Raw genomic sequence first — 20,988 nt, 5'->3', positions numbered from 1 at the left:
CAAGAATTTGAATACCAGGATGCAGAGATCATTGTGCATTCCTTTAGAGGCTGCCTACAACACACTTGATCATAAGACAAATGTTAAATATATCATCATTATTATAATCATAAAATAATATTAATAACATTTTATAGTAACTTACATTTTTCAAAGCAATGTAGACAGAGCTACTATGCAAAGGCTGATGATCAAGAAAGTTGAAAATGTAAGGGTGTGAAATTTGTCCACTGAAATAGATGTGAATCTGACAAATATTTATATCCTATGCATAAGAGTGGGCAGGAAAAATAATAGTGACCCCATCTTAACATGATGCTTATAAGTGCTGGTATTCTCATAGATACCTTTGCAATAGGGCTGACAACCAAAAAGTCACCTGTGACCTAGGGGCTGGATAATGCTAACTTGACCCCTGAAGATGGTTAAGCCAATGACTTTGGCCTCGTTAGCCCTAACCAACTGGGTGCTTGATGCCAATGCTAATAATACCTGAGTGTATTGAATGGTTAATAAGTCAGTGGGGACTAAGATCAAAGAATAAAATAACGTGGAAATAATATAGAACATGGTTTAACAGTTAGTTTCCCTTTAGGAAATATTTCCCAAATTCAGGTCTGTACTTTGTTGAACACCTAAATTCTAAATGCCTGATAAATGAAATTCACCAGAAGTTATGTTATTCATTTGATTTTCCATGAAACCATCCATTTCCAACTGACAATATAAGGATGACTCACACTGATAAAGGAAATTGACTGAAGCTACCAGGGAGGGACACATTTCCAGATAATTTTTTTTAAGTACTAGAAACATTGGAGCACATACCCTGCCTTATGACCAAGGAGCTTGTCTGTTCACAGGGTCATTTGAGGCAAGGGAGTTGGAGTGAGGGCTTTGGATGCTGAATTCCATCTGTTCCATTGATTAGCACTGTAGCTTGTGTTTTCTAAACTTTCTGAAATTCAGTTTCCCTACCTGTAAAATAAGGGTGACACTCAGTTGTGGCTATGAAATGTACCTTCCAGACCCCTAGCTACAGGAAACATACCCGACTAAAGGTTCATGCTGCTTCTTTCTGAAACTCACAGTTGAGTGGTGCATTGAGTCCGTGCACCACCTGCCCCAACAATTTAATGGTCCACTTATGTAGTCAAAACTGTCTCTCTCCTATGTCATCAGTATGCTTATTAATGATAGGACTTGTTAGACAGTTGTGATGTCACAAAACCACTAAGGCATTTTATAAAGAACAGCATTATTATTCAAATTAAAATAATTTCATATGAAGTTATCACATTTATTTAAATGATTTAATGATGCTCAAGGAACACAATCCTAACTTTTCTTTGAAATAATCCCAAAGACTTAATAAGCATTTGTAATGTTGTACCTTAAAAATGAACTAAAATTTCTTATTTATATATTTGGAAAACTTTTGTGCCTTTTACCAGTTTGGCTATGGACAAGTTTTTGTGTTCATTCATTATTTTTGTTGACTAATTATAACCTGCACTAAAACTACAACAATAAACCAGATTCTATCCTTGCCCTATAATTTCTTATAGTTGCTGGAAAGACAACAAGAGAAGGTAATTTTAATATTCAGCATTACTTACTGTTCCAGAGGTTAAAAAAAAAAAAAAAGGTTATTATGGCAGACTAGAGAGGAAAAACATCTAATCCACTCAAGGAAATCAGTAAGTTCCAAACCTGTCTAGAGGCAAGAAAAGGAGTAAGGTAATGTGGAATCAAAAAGTGGCGGGTAGGGCAAGAATGTGGAATTCCATGCAGAAGAAAAAGCCTAGACAGGCTGAGAAGTGATATTGGTTGATATTACTGGAGATGTCCTCCAGTAAGACTGAAGATAGGAATTGTTGGTGAAAGGTGAGTAGAAGCAGCAGAGGAGGTGCAGAAGTCCCAGATTAAGAGAAGTCTTGTCAACTCTTTACGGAGTGCTGGTTTTAACTTTTTAAGGGCTTTAATCAGTAGAGTGATATACATGGATTTAACACTTCAGAAAGAGCTTTCAGGTTGCCAGGTGGAGATGAGTTTGAGACTGTCATTAATACTACATTTAAGACCATTACTTCCATTCTTTTCCAGAGATATCATTTCCTGTGACAATATAAGATGTGTTTCAACTATTTCTAATCCCATCTCACTCAAGTCAGTCCTACTCCCAATATAGCAATTAACTGGTACATACTCTGAGAATAGTGAAGACATTCACCACAGAAAAGGAAACACACATGTGCACATGCACACACAAACACCAAAAACATACACGCTGACTCCATTTTAGTAATTTATTGCTGCAAAATAGCTCTAAGTTCATCAGTTTAAAATACCAACAACTGTTTATGCTCTCACAGTTTCTGTGAGTCAGAAATTCAGAAGCAACTTAGTTGAGTGGTTTGGGCTTAGTGCTCTCTTAAAAGGTTTCAGTAGTGACACTGACTAAGGATGAGGTCATTGGGAATCTCCACTGAGACAAGAGGATTCTCTTCACAGATGGCTCACTCATATACTGTTAACCAAAGGCCTCAATTTCTAGCCAATTGGACCCTTTCTAGGGCTGTTGTATAGCCTCATGACATGGTGGTAGAGACCAAATATCACTTCAACCTCAAGATGCCTGGTTACCTTGTTAAAATCTCCATGGCTTTAAAGTGTCTTCAGAGGAAGAAAGTATAAACTCTAAGAGGGAACATGAAGGACTTAAGGCTGAGTTAATAGTTCCAAATTTGAGCAAAAAGTTCATTGTGTAACCTTACATGGAATCACCTGAGTTGTGTTTTCTATTAGAAAGCAGTCTAGGAGCTCAGACTCTGAAATCAAATCCAGTCCTAGAAATAGACTTCTATTCTACAGAAGTATTTTGTTAGCAGTTACAACTAGTGAAATAGAATACATAGAACTAGAAATGTGGGATAGTTAAAATCAATCCTTTGTCCCAAAGATTCATTAAGACTGTTTTGGCCAAAAGGATTACCCCAAGAGCAACTTACTCCAAGATCTACTATAATGGAACTCAGCTGTGATTATGCAAATATGATGTCTATCTGAGAAGCCCAGGATGTTCCAATTATTATAGTAATGCCTATGCATGGATTCCTAGAGACCCAAATTCTTTTTGTGTAACACAATATTTTTATAATACCTGTCAAAGCAAAACTTTCACCAAAGTTAAACAGGCAAAACCGACTTTATTCAAGGATATTACAGTAGAGGAGAGAGGGCAGAGTTCAATCTAAGCACAACTTCTCTGAAACAAAGGTCAAGAGGGACAGTTAACAGCTGGAGTGAAAAGATCCTAGGTCATCTGCATTTGTTACAGGTTTTCCTAGAGGAAAAGTAAGCTATTTGACTTCCATAATAGGAGATAGTTTTACAACCTGGAGCATGGCTGCCCACCTAGGGTTAGGCTCTTACCCTCTCACAGAAACCACAAAGCGGAAGTACTGTTGCCCTTAATGGTTAAATTTCAAAGGAAAGGTACCCAGGTCCTTAAGAAGGATAGTCCTGGGATGTTAAACTGGTGAAAGAACTTTTAAAAACTACATATCTGAAAGGGACAAAGAAAGAATTTATAATTGCAAGTTTTTTTTTTTTTTTAAGTTAATGCTCTAAGAGAGGGAAGACTGGGGCACTTAGGGGCACTTAGGGTTAGAAAGACACCTGCTTAGAGTTTACTAAGCCTGTGGGGAACATCAAGTTTTCTTGGTCGAACCACATCCACATTCTCACATGTATGTCTGAGCTAATCGGTGATGTTGGTCCCAGATTTCAGATCTGTTTTCTTTATTACAACTGCCATGACAGGCCAACTGAGGCAGCTGTGGGAACGAGAACTAGATACCACAGGCTGGAAAGCAGGGAGGAGGAGCACCTCGACAATCACTAGTACATTCTCCCCGGGTCCCTAACCCCCTATGCACAAATAGATAAGCATCTCTCTTATTCTACAAGCTTCCAACATGGAAGCCCTCCCCTTAATAATCTCCCAAAGCATTTTGCACCTCTCAGCTTCTCCTGGGCAAGGCTTTTCCCACAAATCTAACTGAATTCTCAGTGCTCCTTTTTCATGTTCTCCTTCCTACCCTCATAGATCTTGTTTCTCACTCTCTGTGCAATTATTCTTTGCACCACTAAGACATGGGTTTTTTTCTATTGCATTCAGTTTTTCAGCCTACATTATTCCAGTCCTGCCTTATGCCTTATTTTCCAAAGTCAAATCATTGTGCCATCATAGATTAGTAGATGATGTTAGTTTAGTGAATTAGTAGTTTAGTATTTGGGAGCCAGAGAAATCCAGGTTCTAATCCTGGATACCTCACTTTTTTTTTTTCTTTTTTTTTTTTTTTAGATATGGGCCCTTATACACCATTTCAGGGGCCCAGTCTCCTCACTGTAAATTGGTCAACAAAGGTCTTCTTTTGACAGAAAATTTAGTAAGTGCCTCATTTAATGGTAATGCCTAATAAATAATCATACTTGGCATCTTCCTCATTTTCTGAACTGCCTACTTGGGACTTTTCATGAAGGATACCAGTTTCTGTTTCTTCCAATGCTGAGGAGAGAGGAAAACAAATAGTTCAATATAATACATACAGGTTTGCTTTACCATACCACTGATGGTGATGAACTAACTACACATTGAAGTCACATAACATATTGTAAAGAATTATAAGTGTTAATCAAATCTTTCATTTATTAGAGTAATGGGTTAAAAATATTGGACACCAAATTTTGATTTTATATTATCAATGTTAAATGGGCAATAGAGAAAATGATTTTTCATTTAATTTCTCTTAAATCAGGTAAGCCAATTTTTGTATGTTCACAAAAGCCAGAAGGGATTTCAAGTTTATTTCCATTTTGATTCAGAAAAATGTCATGTGTAAATAGAGAGGATGATTCCTTTCGTATAAGGACGTGGGATAAGAAATTAGCTCACCTGTTATGCTAATGATACAAATGTTTCAATCAATAAAGGTATCAATTTTTTAAGTCCTAAGTGAACATTCAACTCTTCCTAAAACTAAAAATAAACAAAAATTTTCAAAATATGCAAAATCAAGTTCTAATCTAAAAACTGAATGGATTATTTTCAAAAAGAACACATGAAACTATTTCAGTCAACTATTTAGTACTGTCAACATTAGCATCAAAAACCAAATGGTCAGCTATGTAAAATTCAAACAACCCAGGGTAATCAAAACCCATTCTTTTCCTTTCTCTGTCCTTCCCAGAAAGCCGAACAAGAGATAGGTTTAATAATGCATTATGTCCATAATAGAATGCATGGACAAGTGCTTTAATAAGCTTATCAAATTCATGCTAATGAATTAGTTATCTCAAAAATTGCCTTTACAACTTAATATTCAGTGTCACTTAAAATGAAGGGTTGGACTGGGGATCTCTTTTTGGTGCATTTCTCCATTAACAGCATTTATTTAGCACCTACCCAGACAGAACAGCATTTTATACACTTTGCAAGTTACTGTGAAAGAGAAAGGTGTGAAAAATATGGATTCTTTCTTAAGAAAGAAGGCTATTTGAAGATACAAAATATAGAGAAAGACCTATAATAGTAAGCACATTTCTCATTTTGTTTTTTTGCCTGAGATTTAACACATTGTTTCATTACTTAAAATTAATTATTATCCTTTTTTGGTCAAGCAATAAATACAGAAGACTAGGAATGTTTTGAAGGCTATCAATCGGTAAAACACTTCTCTTCAATGACAAAGAAGTAAAAAGTACCTTGGTTAAAGAGCAGGGTTGATATTGAGAGAAAATTGGCATTTGGAAAGGGAGCAAAGGCAAATAAATTTTTGGTATATAATGAATTAAAATGAAAGGGATTCACATTTTCTGATACCCCATCTAAACCAATATAGAAATGTAATATTGTCTTTAAAATGTTGATAGCTAAATACCTGCTCATTAACTGATTCTTTTGCTAAATGAAACTTGATACAGGAGAGCTCAAAGTAGAAAAGGTCATTTTTATGCTTACTTACATATTAAGAAAGTCAAAACCATTTGAAGAATAGAGTTTTATAACAGCTGTTCCTCGCCAGCAGTTTCTCCTGTTTACATGGAGCTTTGCACATTGCAACTTATACTGTAATTCGGACATAGCTGTCATTCACCTTCCCCTGATCCATGGAAAATCAAGAACCAATAGTGCCAATAGCCAAAGTAAAGCAGAGTTTTAGCCAAAGTAAAGCAGAGTTTGCAGGTAGGAGTGATGTAACTTGAGCTTGTCTTATGATACACACACCTGCTATTATCACTTAGTCTGGGTTAAATGCTGTAACTGAGCAACTGATCGGGTGGTGTAGTATTGGGTATCAGAAAGTTAGGTCTGGGGTAAGTTGTTACAGGTTCTCATTTCAAATGATAGCTAGGCTTATTCTTACAAACTGACTGACCAAAACAAGAGAATCTGGTCTAACTACTGGTGATTTTAAAAGATACCGGCTAAGACTCAGTTGTTTCATAAAATTGGGAGTGGAAAGAAACAGTAAAATAAATTTAACGTTTTGAAAAAGAAATTGCTTATACATATGACTTCAGACAGGATTCACTTCTAGACTTCCAGTTCTTTGAAATAAAAGTCCTGTTGCCTTAAAACACACATGCAAGAGAAGTGAAGGGTCTCACATAACACACACACTATTTAACTGAAAATTGAGTGCAGCTGGGCCTTGGCCCCTGATGTGAGGTGGGGGATGTGGGGGTAAGGAAGCTGCCCTGAGCCCCTGCCCCAGGTACCAGATTGACCTTCCTGTGGCTGGAGCACTCCACTTCAGCTGGCCCAGTGCCTCCACTGCCAGGCACTTCAGTCTTTCCAAAACCTGAGGCTGAGGGTGATCCTCAAAACACATCCTCACAGATTCCGGCTGCTTTGGGAGTACCCAGATGTCAACTAAAGTAAAGGGCAAACACAAATTAACAATAAGAAGCTTACTTCTAGGAAAAGCAAAACTGAGAAAGCCATTTCTTCACCCTCCTTTTCTTAGAACATTTACTTTAGAAAATTAGTCAATGCAAGTACTTGCTATCCTCTCTGAAATATATATAAATTATTTTGAAAACAGGTGGGCTTTTTGTGAACTTTGTGAACCAGGGGTGTCTTTCTCAAGGACTTGGGATCCACCTTATAATGTAAAGAGGAGATGACACCCTACATCCCAAGTTCTGTGGTGGGTAGGAGTTTACTTCTGTGGGCACCTTACGCTAAGCATGAGAAGTTGTTTTTCCTCTGGGTAAAGTCAACTAGCTTACACAGATGCCACCACAATTACCAGGTAAGATTAGGATGGCATATGTGTGACAAATGATGGTGTCAAGTCTTCTTATTTGAAGATTACTTATTGTTTTTCCTGAAACCATGTATGCAATGGGTTGTATCTGCTTAGCTATATAAAAGGGTGAGATTTCTTTCTAGCGTTACAATCTTAAGCAGATTGCCTTTGATGAGCATCACTTTCTGTTTTAGTACTTATGAAATAGCAAATCTTTCTCTACAACCTTTCTGGAGAAGATTTCGGGGTTAGGAGAAGATTTTGTTTTTTATTATTTCCCAACTCAGACAGATCCTAGTGATTGCTTAGGGAGCTCTTAGCTTCTGTCCAGGGGCCATCGACCATGGCGACAGAACTGGATATTTATCTATTCTGTCCCAAATTCACTGCATGGAGTTGCGGGGTGGGGGGTTTGAACAGTCCATCTTGTCCTGGCAACGTACAAATATTCAGTGACTTCCAAGTTGTCTTTAGAAAACAGCTATGTTAGTTAGCCTCTAGCATGTCAACTTTCAGTTAGTTATGAGAAGAAAAAAAATATAGTAAAACAGTGTTAATATTAAACATTTTAAAATAAATGCTTATTCATAAAAAACATACAGACATTCAATATTGCTGGCTCTTGATTTTTCCACAGATCAAGTAAAGGTAGAAAACTGCTTGCCAGAATTACACTGTAAGTTGCAATGTGCAAAAGCTACAGGTGAACAGGAAAAGCTGCTGGTGAGGGGACCGTCATCATGAAGCTCTATTCTTTTAAAGGTCTCAAATTTCTTAATATGAAATAAATATATGCAAGTGTAAAGATGACCTTTACTATTTAATGCTATCCTGTATCATTTTAGTTAGAAAATCTTCAAGAAGTGAGCATGTATTTAGTTACCAATAATCTTAAAGACACTATAAAAGAACTTTTTTTTGTAAACATAATATGAGCAGACTTTTAAGGGTAACAGTGCAGTACTGGCAACTATGTACATATTGCTATACAAGCTGACCTCTAGATCCTTATCAGCCTGCATGACTGAAACTCTGTACTTACTGAACAGCAAATCCTACTTATCCTCGCCTCCAGCCTCTCAAGACCACCACTCTACTCTGCTTCTGTGAGCATGACCACTTTAGATACCTTATATATTTGGATATATAAGTGTTTGTCCTTCTGTGATTGGCTTATTTCTCTTAGCATGGCATCTTCAAGGTTCACCCTTGTAACATGTTACAGGAATTCCTTCTTTAAGACTGAAAAACATGATATTGTACATATAAACTATGTTTTTTTTTTCATTTATCTGTCAATGGATAAAAGGACATCTAAGTAGTTTCTACCTCTTGAGAATAATGCTTTTGTGCATAAAGCTGCAATGAATTTAGGAGTACAAATATTTCTTAGAGATCTTGTCTTCAATCCTTTTGGATAGAGACCCAGTAGTGGGATTTCTGGATCATATGGCAGTCCTATTTTTAAGTTTTCAGGAACTTCCATACTGTTGTCCCTAAAAGCTGCCCATTTACAGCAACCCCATCTACAATGGCATAGAAAGAAGAAAATACTTAGGAATTAACTTTACCAAGGAGGTAGAAGCCTTGTACACCAAAAACTATCATACATTGCTGGCAGAATTAAAGATGACACTAATAATGGAAAGATATTTTCTCCCTTCTAGGTGTACCCTTGTACCCTCTATGTTGATAAACCCACATCTTTGAACATATACTTACCCTATTTAACTTAAACCCGAGTCATCTACATGTTAATGCAGTAACTGTGCAATTATACATGAATTTAAAAAAAGAACCTACAGATGATATAAAGTAGGTTTGGTGGGTGGACTTGATTTGGAATAGAGAACATGAAGAGGCATAGGGATTTGATTGATAACCATAAAACCGAGTGTATCAGAAGAGAGAATGAAAGTCAACCTCTCTTGCTGACCCCTAAGTTAGTCAAACAGAACCGGTTCTAATTCTTTCCAGAGACCTCAGAGTGTTCAGAACCAGGGAGGATAATGAGGCATTACACACAAAAATAGTGTCACTTATCTGCTTCCCAAACTTGGAGAGTTAGTCAGATTTGGGAAGTTATAAAGTAAATACAATATAATGAAACCATTATTTGTGCTTTGAACATGAGGCACATTGAAATCTATTCATGAAAGGAATTTTTAGTTACTAAAAAAAAAAAAAAAATCACCGATACTCAATTGGTTCTCCTGTGATGTGATTGATACTGATATTGTCTGACTTTCTAAATTTCTTATAAGAAAGGATTAGAGAAAGCACAATTGCTATAGTTGAAACTTTCTTTATTCCTCATTCAAGCCACTTGGCTATTTCCAAAATTGCAATTACAATAGTTTATGTTCTAAGGATCAGCTTTTGCAGATCCTTAAAAAACCTAAGTGATACTAAGGAAACAGGTAACTTATTTGCCATATGGGTTTTATAACTCTGATGGCATCACTCACAGAGAATTGATACTGAAGAGGCAGCTTGTAACACTCTATCAATGAGCATGTAATGGCAATAATTATACCATTTGTGTCAGTGCATGGAACTCTATCAAAGAACTGCCTTCATGTTTAGTCATAAGAAATTGATACTGATGTCCTTGAAAAGAACATTTTAATAAGAGGTTCATTAGCAAATAGAAACACATCTGTCCTCCTCAAAACATTTTCCCCAATTATCTCATTTAGATTTCAAACCAATTTGCAGATAGATCTATTGTGATCTCTATTTTACAGATAATATTAGCTAGCATTCTATATGGAACTTACACTTGATGAAGAACATTCAATATCTTTTTCACAATACAACTAAAATAGGTGATCACTTGTTACTTTCTTAAATTTTCTGATGAAGACACTAGGGTTCAAGGAAGCTGCTCACACACAAGCCTCAGATGTTGCTCCTACTACAGCACCTGCTTAGCATGTGTGAAATCCCCAGGTTTAATCTCCAGCTCCAAAAGCCAAAACAAAACATAATTTAGATAGCTTCAAATCTATTTGGAACACTTCATTTGATCAAACATCATCAGAAACCACAAGCAGCATCCCATTAATTAGTGGCAAGACTAAATAACCATTCCAAATGTGAATGCCAAATTTTCAAAATATCAATCCTTAGGCAGAATTCCCCTTGATATCAAACGACTGCTGCTTCCATCTCATTACTCCATAAATATATCAATAGTACAGGAAAATTCTAACCTTTCTGCAGTCTCCAGGGGAAAAAAAAAAAAAAAAAAAAAAACAAACTTGACAATGGCAGAACCTAAGACTTTGTCCTGGGATCAGAGTTACACACATTTAATGCAAAATATTTGCCATCATATCTGCTCTGGTGCAGATGAGGTGTGCTCTTGTAGAAGGATGTGGTGAGTTGGGATGATGGTTAGGCCATCAATGTATGCTCTGAATTCGCAAGCAAATATTGACCCTGCCCCTGCTCATCACTTAGCCAACAAATACTTGCTGTGTTACTTATCTGCCAGGTGTAGTACTAGCATATGAAAGATTTAGGCATGAATGAAATAGCAAGACAGGATTCTTAAATACACCATTGTGAATCCCACCACTGTATACATCCAAAAGAATGGGGTATAGTTAGAATAAGATATATTCCACACTTGTATAATTATATTAAAATGAATTCTACTTTCATGAATAACTAAAAAGAACCAATAAATTAAGAAAGAGGGCTTACATGTGAAAACATTCAGCATTCTATAAATGCTTAGCAAACTCTTATAAAACACACCCCCAGTCCTTACAGAATTTATAACCCTTAAACAAATAAAAGACTACAATATTATTACTAGTAATTCTTATTATTATCACATTATTATTTATTGCTAATAGTGATAGTCATGATAATAATTTATAAACTTGCATTCAGACTAATATGCTTTCCTGTCAGTATTAAAATTTAAATATTAGGTAACTGATTAAAAACCACCCATAATATATAATTTAATCTTTTGGGGGTACTAATCTAAGCTTTGAAATTACATCTAAAATTTTTGACTCTTAAATTCAGAAAGTGCTCATTTGCTCTGGGTCCTTGGATTACATTCAGTCTTTTCATTGTTATTTTCAAAAAGTATGTATGCTGTAGCTTGAAAATATACCTAATTTCTTAGCTATTGTTTGACTGTAAGATCTTTTACAACTGCTGTGGACATAGGTGCTTGAGAGAAAGTGCACAGACCCTGAGTGAAGATCACAGTAGGAACAAGAACAAGTGAGGGAGGTCAGAGCTGCACTTGAATTTCAGTTAAATGATATGAAAGTGGGTGTGAGAATTGAAGCTGGAAGTAGCTTCACAAATGAGTAAACGGTAAGCAGAAGAGGGGACAGCTAAGAATAGGTGAGAAATATCACAGCCATCTTTCCATGATGCAACAATCATGCCCAGTAAATAGAAATATTCCAGCACACCATTATCACTCTCCTGGGACAGCATTCACCGAGAAGCCCTGACCATGTTTTCCCCACAGAACCAGTCTTGGAGTCAAGTACTTGGGTGAGTGTTGTGCCAAGTCTAAAACTACACACAGTCTCTCCATTTCTTGCTGAATTGTCACAGGGACTGCCTCTCAGTCTTTATTGGTAGAATGTGGACTAGGTGGGCCAGGGAAAAGGAAAAGTCGAACATTCACATCTTGCTAGTTTCCATCACTTTTGGAACAGACTGATTTATTTGGGGTTTTACCTCTAGGTGCTTCAAAATTCTTTAGAGGTTTCAGTCACTCCTGTTTTGACTTAATGAAACAAAATAATGATCCCTTTTTTCATTCACATATAACTGAAGCTGGAAGGCTAGGAATCATTCTATCTACAAGAGACTAAGGACCTCCAATAAGCTATCATCTCCCTTCCACTAACACATTCGCCTGCACCCACACACACAAACATACACAGACACTTTGGTTTATGGGAAGTTCAGGTTCCAGCTCTCCCCTACCTCTGGCTCCTGCCTGTGAATGACAACCCAGACAAGCCTGAGCTTTACTTCTCCTGCCCGCTCTCATGTATTTACATTTCATTATGTCTCTCCCACCTGGAATTCATCCTGAATATTCATCTGACTCAATCTGACCTTGTTGGATATTTGTATAAAGTCTGAATCTCTATTAGATATCCTGCATTTCTTTTGAACTCTCCTCTAACTTTACTGGTAATTAATAACCATTTCTCTGCAAAACAGACACCACTCTTTCTCTCTTTTTCTCCTCTCTCTCTCTCTCTCACACACACACACACACATACACACACACATCTATGAGCACCATGATGTGAATGTGGATTATACACACACAATCATGCACCAAGAGAAGTCTCAAAATTTCCAACTCTGTCTTGTTTTTATACTATTAATGTACTCTTTGCCATCTTGATCTAAATGTGACCCATCTGAAGTGCTGGCCAATTTTACAGCTCCTTTGAGTAGTGTTTTAAGGCTCATTACAAGGACTAAAGTGATTCGCATTGCCTCCCACTCTGAAATATAAGCTTTTTAAAAATAAAGTCCTGCTATAAATAGAACTGCTCTGAAATTACATGTGGCACATAATTAAGTGGCGCACATTTAAGCACTCAGCTGTTTCATAATTCTCCAGGAGCTCATGCTGCTGCACTGAAATTCAGAAACCACACTGCCCTTATTCTGGACACCATCAAAACAGGGAGCAGGGTGGCACAGATACAGTTCATCAGGATGTGATATGAATAAGTGACATCTGGAAACAAACTGCCCCACGCTAAATGGGTTTTCTCTCTTTAGCCCAAAGATGTTGAGATGCCAATGCCTGGGGATTTGACTGCACAGTTGCCCTCCAGATGAGCAGACACTAGCCTTTTCTCCTGCAGTCAGAGTAGCCTCTGCCCTTCTGATAAACATCAGAGAATTTACAGCTCAAGGGAAGTGGAGCATCTCCCTGAGCAGTAACTCTATTTACATGCACCTGGTTTATTTCTGTCCTTGGCAAGCTTGAGGTCCAGGGACTACAGAAGAGCAAGTAACAGATAGAAGGGGAAGATGTCTAACGTCTCTTACCTGCTACAGAACCAGCAGCTCCCCTTGCCTCTGCAGAGTGTCAGCCACAGTTACGTTAGGAGGTTGCCACTGTGATACCATCAATATTTAAAAGGGAAAAGGACATGGTAGGAGAGGGTTATGAAAGAGGAAGCCTTGAGAAGTAATCTTTTCCAAAAGGGGCCAGAGAGTATCTCCTTTCCTTCTCTAATGACTAATTGCTGCTGAGCTCTGGGACTGAATGGCAAGGCCTCAAGCAAACCTTCTCTGAGCAAGAGAAGGATGCAAATGATAGGGAAAAGAATGGGGTGAGAAAAAAAGTGAAGATGGAAAAGGGAAAGGGTTAAGAGGAAAGAGTGAAGCAGAGATGATGGGCATATGGCCAGAAAAAAAAAAAAAAAAAGTAGGAAAAGAAGAAAGGAATTGATAATAAAATATAAATGGAGAAACAGAATAGAAAAAAAAATTGTACTGATCTGAGTATATCAAGTGGTTATTCAGTTTTAAAGAAAGATTTTCCAGTTTCCTAAACAGAGAGAAGAAATAAAAATAATTGATCACTTAGTCTAAGCAGTGCAGAATGGTCCAACATCATGGGAAGATCTGGGTCTGCTATGGGCAAGAAACAGAATTGTAGAAGTATATTATGTTAGTGACGAATGATAATTTAGATATTATATAACACAGACTCTAATTTAATGCCTGAATTCTTTGCAACTTTTCAGATAAATTGCTCTTCTTTGTGTGTTTCTCTTAAAGCAAGGGGTCACTACCAGGAAAGTTGATTGTGTCCACTTTAGATAATGCTCAGATTCAGGAAGTGCTTCCTTCTTTAGAGCTGGAGACTTTCCTGAAAACTTCACTGTATCACTTCTACTTCTGCAGAGACAAAAAGAAAAACAGAAAAGAGTGAACAGAAAGGAAGGGAGTATATGGAAGAAGATAATATGATAACTGGAAAGAACTTATAAATTTTTTAATGAATTAATTAATTATATTTTACAGACTGCATTTTGATTCATTGTACATAAATGGGGTACATCATTTTGTTTCTCTGGTTGTACATGATGTAGATTCACACCATTCATGTAATCATACATGTACATAGGGTAATGATGTCTGTCTCATTCCACCATCTTTCATACCCCCCCTCAGTTCCTTCTACATAAAGTTCCCCCATTCTTCTCTCACTCCCCACCCCCCAACCCCCATTATATATCATCATCCATTTATCAGGGGAAACATTTGACCTTTGGTTTTTTGGGATTGGCTTATTTCACTTAGCATAATATTCTCCAGTTTCATCCATTTATTTGCAAAGGCCATAATAGTATTCTTCTTTATGGCTGAATAATATTTCATTTTACTCCAGTTAGAATTACTATTATCAAGAACACAAACAATAATAGATGTTGGTGTGGATGTGGGGAAAAAGGCACACTTTTTCATTGCTGGTGGAGTTGCAAATTGGTGCAGTCACTGGAAAGCAGTGTGGAGAATCCTCAGAAAACTTGGAGTGGATCCACCTTTTGACCCAGTTATCCCACTCCTTGGTTTATACCCAAAGGACTTAAAGTTAGCATATTGCAGTAACACAGTCACATCAATGTTTATAGTAACTCAATTCACAATAACTAGATTGTGGAACCATCCTAGATGCCCTTCAACAGATGAATGGATAAAGAAACTGTGGTATATATACACATAAATTTTTAAAAGATACATTTTAAAGAACAGAAATACAATGATTCTGAAAAAGAAAAAGAAAAAGAAAAATGCAAGGTTAATATAAGAAAATATAATCCATAGAAGGAAAAGAAAAAGAAGTAGGGGAGAAAGTTTTGTCTTCTAATGATGGTTATCTAATTAATTTTGTTTAATATTTCTCTGATGACTTTTTTATGTCTTTTCCAATGGAACTTTATTATTCTGGGAAATAACAGTAGCTTAATTGTCTTTTTTGTGTCATAATTCTGAAAGTGTTATTTTTCTCTAATTTTCCAAATGTAGTCATAATCTCCACAGTCCAGCTTTTGATTTAAGAATGATGAAGTTAAATTTGTGATTCTTCTGTCTCACATGGTCATTACACGGTTGGAGATACAGTAATTGCTTTTTTGTTTTTCAAGTGTTCGTGATTTCTGTACTATAAATAAACTGGATGTTCCCTAGTTGTTCATAAACAACTTCCATCTGGGATCCAAAATTATAATAGTTTTGGCTTGATACATATTTATGTATTGCCAAGATCTGAAACCTATTAAAAAGAGAGATTTTTATCTACCATCAACTTGTTCCTAGCTATAAGTTCCTTGCGTTGTTAATTTGTGTTTCCTTAAATATTTATAAAATAATATTAATGTTTAATTTATTCCCTAGGCAGAAAAAAAGGGAGACTGAACTACAAATTCTAACTGTAGAGGAAATCACTTCACATATACCATATTAGATTAAAAGAGTTGTGAAGACAATAAATATTGAAGAGTATTTTCCACCTGTAGAGATTTTAAAACTTCAGTATTTCTATCTACTTATCAGAAATATCTGAGCTAAAGAAATGTTTGAAATGAAACTATTATCTATAACTATAATGCATTAATAAAAGAGGAGGAAGCCCTATGTCAACAGAGCAACCATAAAAAAAGTCTGAGATCAGTACTGTCAATTAAAAAGTATGTTCTTCAAATTGTTATTCAAAATAAATGCTTTGTTATGAAAATCCTCCAAATTTTATATAAAATCCTCTCAAATCAGATCAAATGAACTATTCAATGTAACAATTACACAGATAATTCCATGTGATTGTATCATTTGAATGTTGCCTTAATGTTTCCTGTGAACTTTCATGCTTAAAATTTTTCATCATTGGTTTTTAATTTTAAAAATTACCATGTAAAATAGCAGCATATTCAGAAATTCACATATACTTGTGTGTGTATGTGTATGTGTGTGTGTACTCTTCTCCAAAGTTAGAAGGACAGATTTGAAATACAGGAGGGCAAAATGTTTTCCACATCAAATCAAAATAAAATGCAATGATATTTTCTTGTTTCAAAAGCTACAAGTAGCATACATAAATCTGATGATAAATGAGTATTCTTGTCAAATACAGAGCTGCCCAAATGCTCTGGTCAATTTTGAAACAGCTCCTGAGATTCTACCCATGTTATTTGCTGAAAACTCTCAGACTAGAGAATGTCCACACTCCTGAGAGCAACTGTTTTCAATAACATGAGCTGAGAACAAGAAAATGTCATTTTCTCTCACCCAGAGACTCAATCTGTTTGCCTATTTATAAATTTGTATTTCTAATATCCCCAAATTGGAGACATTATTTAAGAAACATATTATGCTTATTCAAGAAATAGCTTAACCCATACTAACGTGGATGGCCTGATAACTTTTTCTTCTTACCCATTCTGTTCTGGAAGTAGAGTTGAATTGAAAAAGAGACCTCTATTTCCTTCTTTCTTCCATTTTTCTACCTCCCATGTTCTTTTCTATTTTACAAACTACCTCCCACTTAAATTAGTTTTATAGCCTTTACTTACTTGACCTGTGATCTCGACCTGTGGTTCTGAGCTGTGATATTGCCCAACACCTTAGTCTTTCTGCTTTCTCTTGTTTTCCAGTGAGAACTTCTGGGATTATGCATTATGCTGGTCTATTAGTTTTTGTTACTGCAATGATATACTGAGGAAGTTAACTTTATATAAGTATAGTATATTTAGCTCACCATTTTGGAGGTTCAAAGTTCAAGATACCGAGGTCAGACACCGTTGCTGAGCTCACCAGCCTCCACACAGAGGTCAGATGCCAGTGTTGAGCCCACCATCCCCACACTGAAGTCCAATGCTGGTGCTGCGCTCCCACACTAAGGATGGAGGCCGGTAGCTGAGTCTGCCCACCTGCCCCCTACTGCTGAGGGACACTGCGCCTGCTTCCTTGCTGACTCAGCACACCCTCACTGGGGCTCCCTAGTTTCTTTGGAGGCTGATGTAGGCATTTTGAATTATTCCTGAGGGCATGGTCATCATCATTGGAAGGGCAGCTCCCTTTCTGAGACACCTACAGGAGACTGGAGGCCCTTTGACAGGAAACTCTATTTACTCACATCCTACACCCTTCCCTATCCTCTTGTTCACAACTAGAAATACTGTAAATAGTAATGGAACTGATCCTGTTCATTACAATAATGTTAAAGTCTTCATAGGGACTATCTGGTTCAGGGCTGCATTTTCTCTGTATTGCATGCTACTGGTATTGATCTCCCCTTCAAAGGAGAGGTAGTGAAAAACTGCAGGGTCACAACAAGCCTGCAGGGGGGCAACTTCAGTATCTCTGATCTTCACTGCTAGAGGGGAATATATAGAAACAATATAAAAAAAATGGGTGAAGAAAGTGTCCCTAATAAACCAAGATGCTATTGTGATAGACTCCAATGATAGCATGGCGGTAGAAATGACAGAAAAAGAGTTTAGAATCTGCATACTTAAAATGATCTATGAAGCAAAAGATGAGATAAGAGAGCAAGTGCAGGCAATGCATGATCATTCCAGTAAACAGTTAAAAGAGCAAATGCAGGAAGCAGAAGAACACTTCAATAAAGAGATAGAGATTCTGAAAAAAAAAATACTTGAAATGAAAGAAACAGTAAACCAAATTAAAAACTCAATAGAAAGCATCACCAACAGAATAGATCTCCTGGAAGACAAAAATCTCAGACAATGAAGACAAAATATTTAATCTTGAAAATAAAGTTAAACAAACTGAGAAGATGTAAAGAAGTGTTGAACAGAACCTCCAAAAATTATGGGATATCATGAAAAGACTGAATTTAAGAATTATTGTGATTGAGGAAGGCACAGAGAAACAAAGCAAAGGCATGAACAACCTGTTCAATGAAATAATATCAGAAAATTTTCTAAACCTAAAAAATGAAATGGAAAATCAAATACAAGAAGCTTACAGAACACCAGGTACACAAAATTACAATAGCTCTACACCAAGACACTTTATAATAAAAATACCTCACATATAAAATATAGATAGGATTTTAAAGGCTGTGAGAGAAAAGCATCAGATTACATATAAGGGGAAACCAATATGGATATCAGCAGAATTCTCAGTCCACACTCTAAAAGCAAGAAGGGCATGGAACAATATATTTCAAGCTCTGAAGAACTCGGATGCCAACAAAGAATCCTGTACCCAGCAAAAGTAATCTTCAGATTTGAAGATGAAATAAAATCTTTCCATGATAAACAAAAGTTAAAAGAATTTACAAATAGAAAGCCTGCCCTACAGAACATTCTCAGCACAATATTTCATGAGGAAGAAGTGAAAAGCAACAATACAAGTCAACATAGGGAGAAACTATCCTAAAGGAAAAGCCAATCAAAGGAGAAACCAAATCAAGTTAAAAACCAAAAATAAGCCAAAATGACCAGGAGTACAAATCATATCTCAATAATAACCCTTAATGTTAATGACCTAAACTCAATAATCAAAAGACATAGATTGGCAGATTTAATTAAAAAGAAAGACCCAACAATATGCTGCCTTCAAGAGACTCATCTCAGAGAAAAAGACATCCACAGACTAAAGGTGAAAGGATGGGAAAAACATACCATGCACATGGACCCAGTAAAAAAAGCAGGGGTCTCCATCCTCATATCAGATAAAGTGGACATCAAACCCAAGTTAGTCAGAAGGGATAAAGAAGAACATTTCATACTGCTTAAGGGAAGCATAAAACAGTAAGATATAACAATTTTTAATATTTATGCCCCAAACAATGGAGCATCTATGTATGTCAAATGAACCCTTCTCAAATTTAAGAACCAAATAGACCAAAACACATTAATAGTGGGGGACTTTAACACACTGCTCTCACCACTGAATAGATTCTCCAAACAACAACTGAACAAAGAAACTACAGAACTAAATAATACAAACAATGATATACACTTAATGGATATTTACAGAGTATTTCATCTATCATGAAGTGAATATACTTTCTTCTTAGCAGCTCATAGATCCTTCTCCAAAATAGACCATATGCTATGGCACAAAGAAGCCATTAGTAAATACAAAACAATAGAGATCCTACCCTGTATCCTATCAGACCATAATGGAATACAATTAGAAATGAACAATAAAATAACAAACAAAAACTACTCATACACCTGGAGACTAAATAATATGCTATTTAATGATGCAATGATAACAGAAGACATCAGAGAATAAACAAAAAAATTCTTAGAAGTAAATGAGAACAATGACACAACATATCAAAATCTCTGGGACACTCTGAAAGCAGTACAAAGAAGAAAGTTCATTGCATGGAGCTCATATATTAAGAAAATAAAAAATTAACAACTAAATGACCTAGCATTTCATCTCAAAGCTCTAGGAAAAAAAAAAAGAACAGATTAACACCAAAAATAGTAGAAGGCAGGAAATAATTAAAATCAGAGCTGAAATCGATGAAATTAAAATAAGAGAAACAATTCAAAAAATTGACAAAACAAAAAATTGGTTCTTTGAAAAAGTAAACAAAATTGATAAACCCCTAGCCACACTAACAAAGAGAAGAAGAGAGAAAACTCAAATTATTAGAATTCATGATGAAAAAGGAAAGATCATGGCAGACACCACTGAAATACATAACATAATTAGAAACTACTTTGAAAATCTATACTCCAACAAAATAGAAAATATCAAAGACATTGACAAAGTTTTAGAGACATATGATCCTTCCAAACTGAATCAGGAAGACGTACACAATCTAAACAGATCAATTTCAAGCACTGAAATAGAAGAAGCCATAAAAAGCCTACCAACCAAGAAAAGCCCAGGACCAGATGGATTCTCAGCTGAATTCTAGAAGACCTTTAAAGAAGAACTCCTCAAAGAACCAGGAAATAGAAAAGGAGGGATCCCTTCCAAATTCTTTCTATGAGGCTAGTATCAATGATACCAAAACCAGTCAAAGACACATCAAGGAAAGAAAATTTTAGACCAATATCCCTGATGAACATAGATGCAAAAATCCTTAAAAACATAGTGGCAAATTGTATACAAAAATGTATTAAAAAGAGTGCACCATGAACAAGTGGGGTTTATCCCAGGGATGCAAGTTTGTTTCAACATGCGGAAATCAATAAATGTAATTCATCACATCAAAAGGCTTAAAGTTAAGAATCACATGATTACTTCAATAGATGGTGAGAAAACATTTGATAAAATACAGCACGCTTTCATGCTTAAAACACTGGAAAAAAATAGGAATAATAGGAACCTACCTCAACATTATAAAGGCTATCTCTGCTAAGCCCATGGCCAACATCATTCTTAATGGAGAAAAACTGAAAGCATTCCCTCTAAAATCTGGAACAAGGGAAGGATGCCCTCTTTCACCACTTCTATTCAACAGCATACTTGAAACACTTGCCAGAGCAATTAGACAGACCAAAGAAATTAAAGGGATACAAATAGGAAAAGAAGAACTAAAGTTGTCACTATTTGCTGATGACATGATCCTATATTTAGAAGATCCAAAAAACTCCATTGGAAAACTTCTAGAACTAATAAATGAACTCAGCAAAGTAGCAGGATATAAAAT

The 20,988-nt window shown here is 36.1% G+C and overlaps 1 protein-coding gene across 2 annotated transcripts in view; it reads right to left on the bottom strand.

The window, feature by feature from the left end:
* The window catches only part of Plppr5 (phospholipid phosphatase related 5), a 302,829-nt gene extending 289,360 nt beyond the window's left edge, over positions 1–13,469 (bottom strand). For both annotated transcript variants that reach the window (XM_047529588.1, XM_047529632.1), the window contains exon 1: positions 13,383–13,469. The gene's annotated coding sequence lies outside the window, so the exon portion shown is untranslated. The remainder of the gene's footprint in view (positions 1–13,382) is intronic.
* Between the last annotated feature and the right edge of the window lie 7,519 nt (positions 13,470–20,988).

Source organism: Sciurus carolinensis, chromosome 1 (assembly GCF_902686445.1).
Source record: "Sciurus carolinensis chromosome 1, mSciCar1.2, whole genome shotgun sequence".
Taxonomy (NCBI): Eukaryota; Metazoa; Chordata; class Mammalia; order Rodentia; family Sciuridae; genus Sciurus; species Sciurus carolinensis.
Note: the sequence above shows the minus strand (reverse complement) of the source record. Positions and strands in the feature narration are given on the sequence as shown.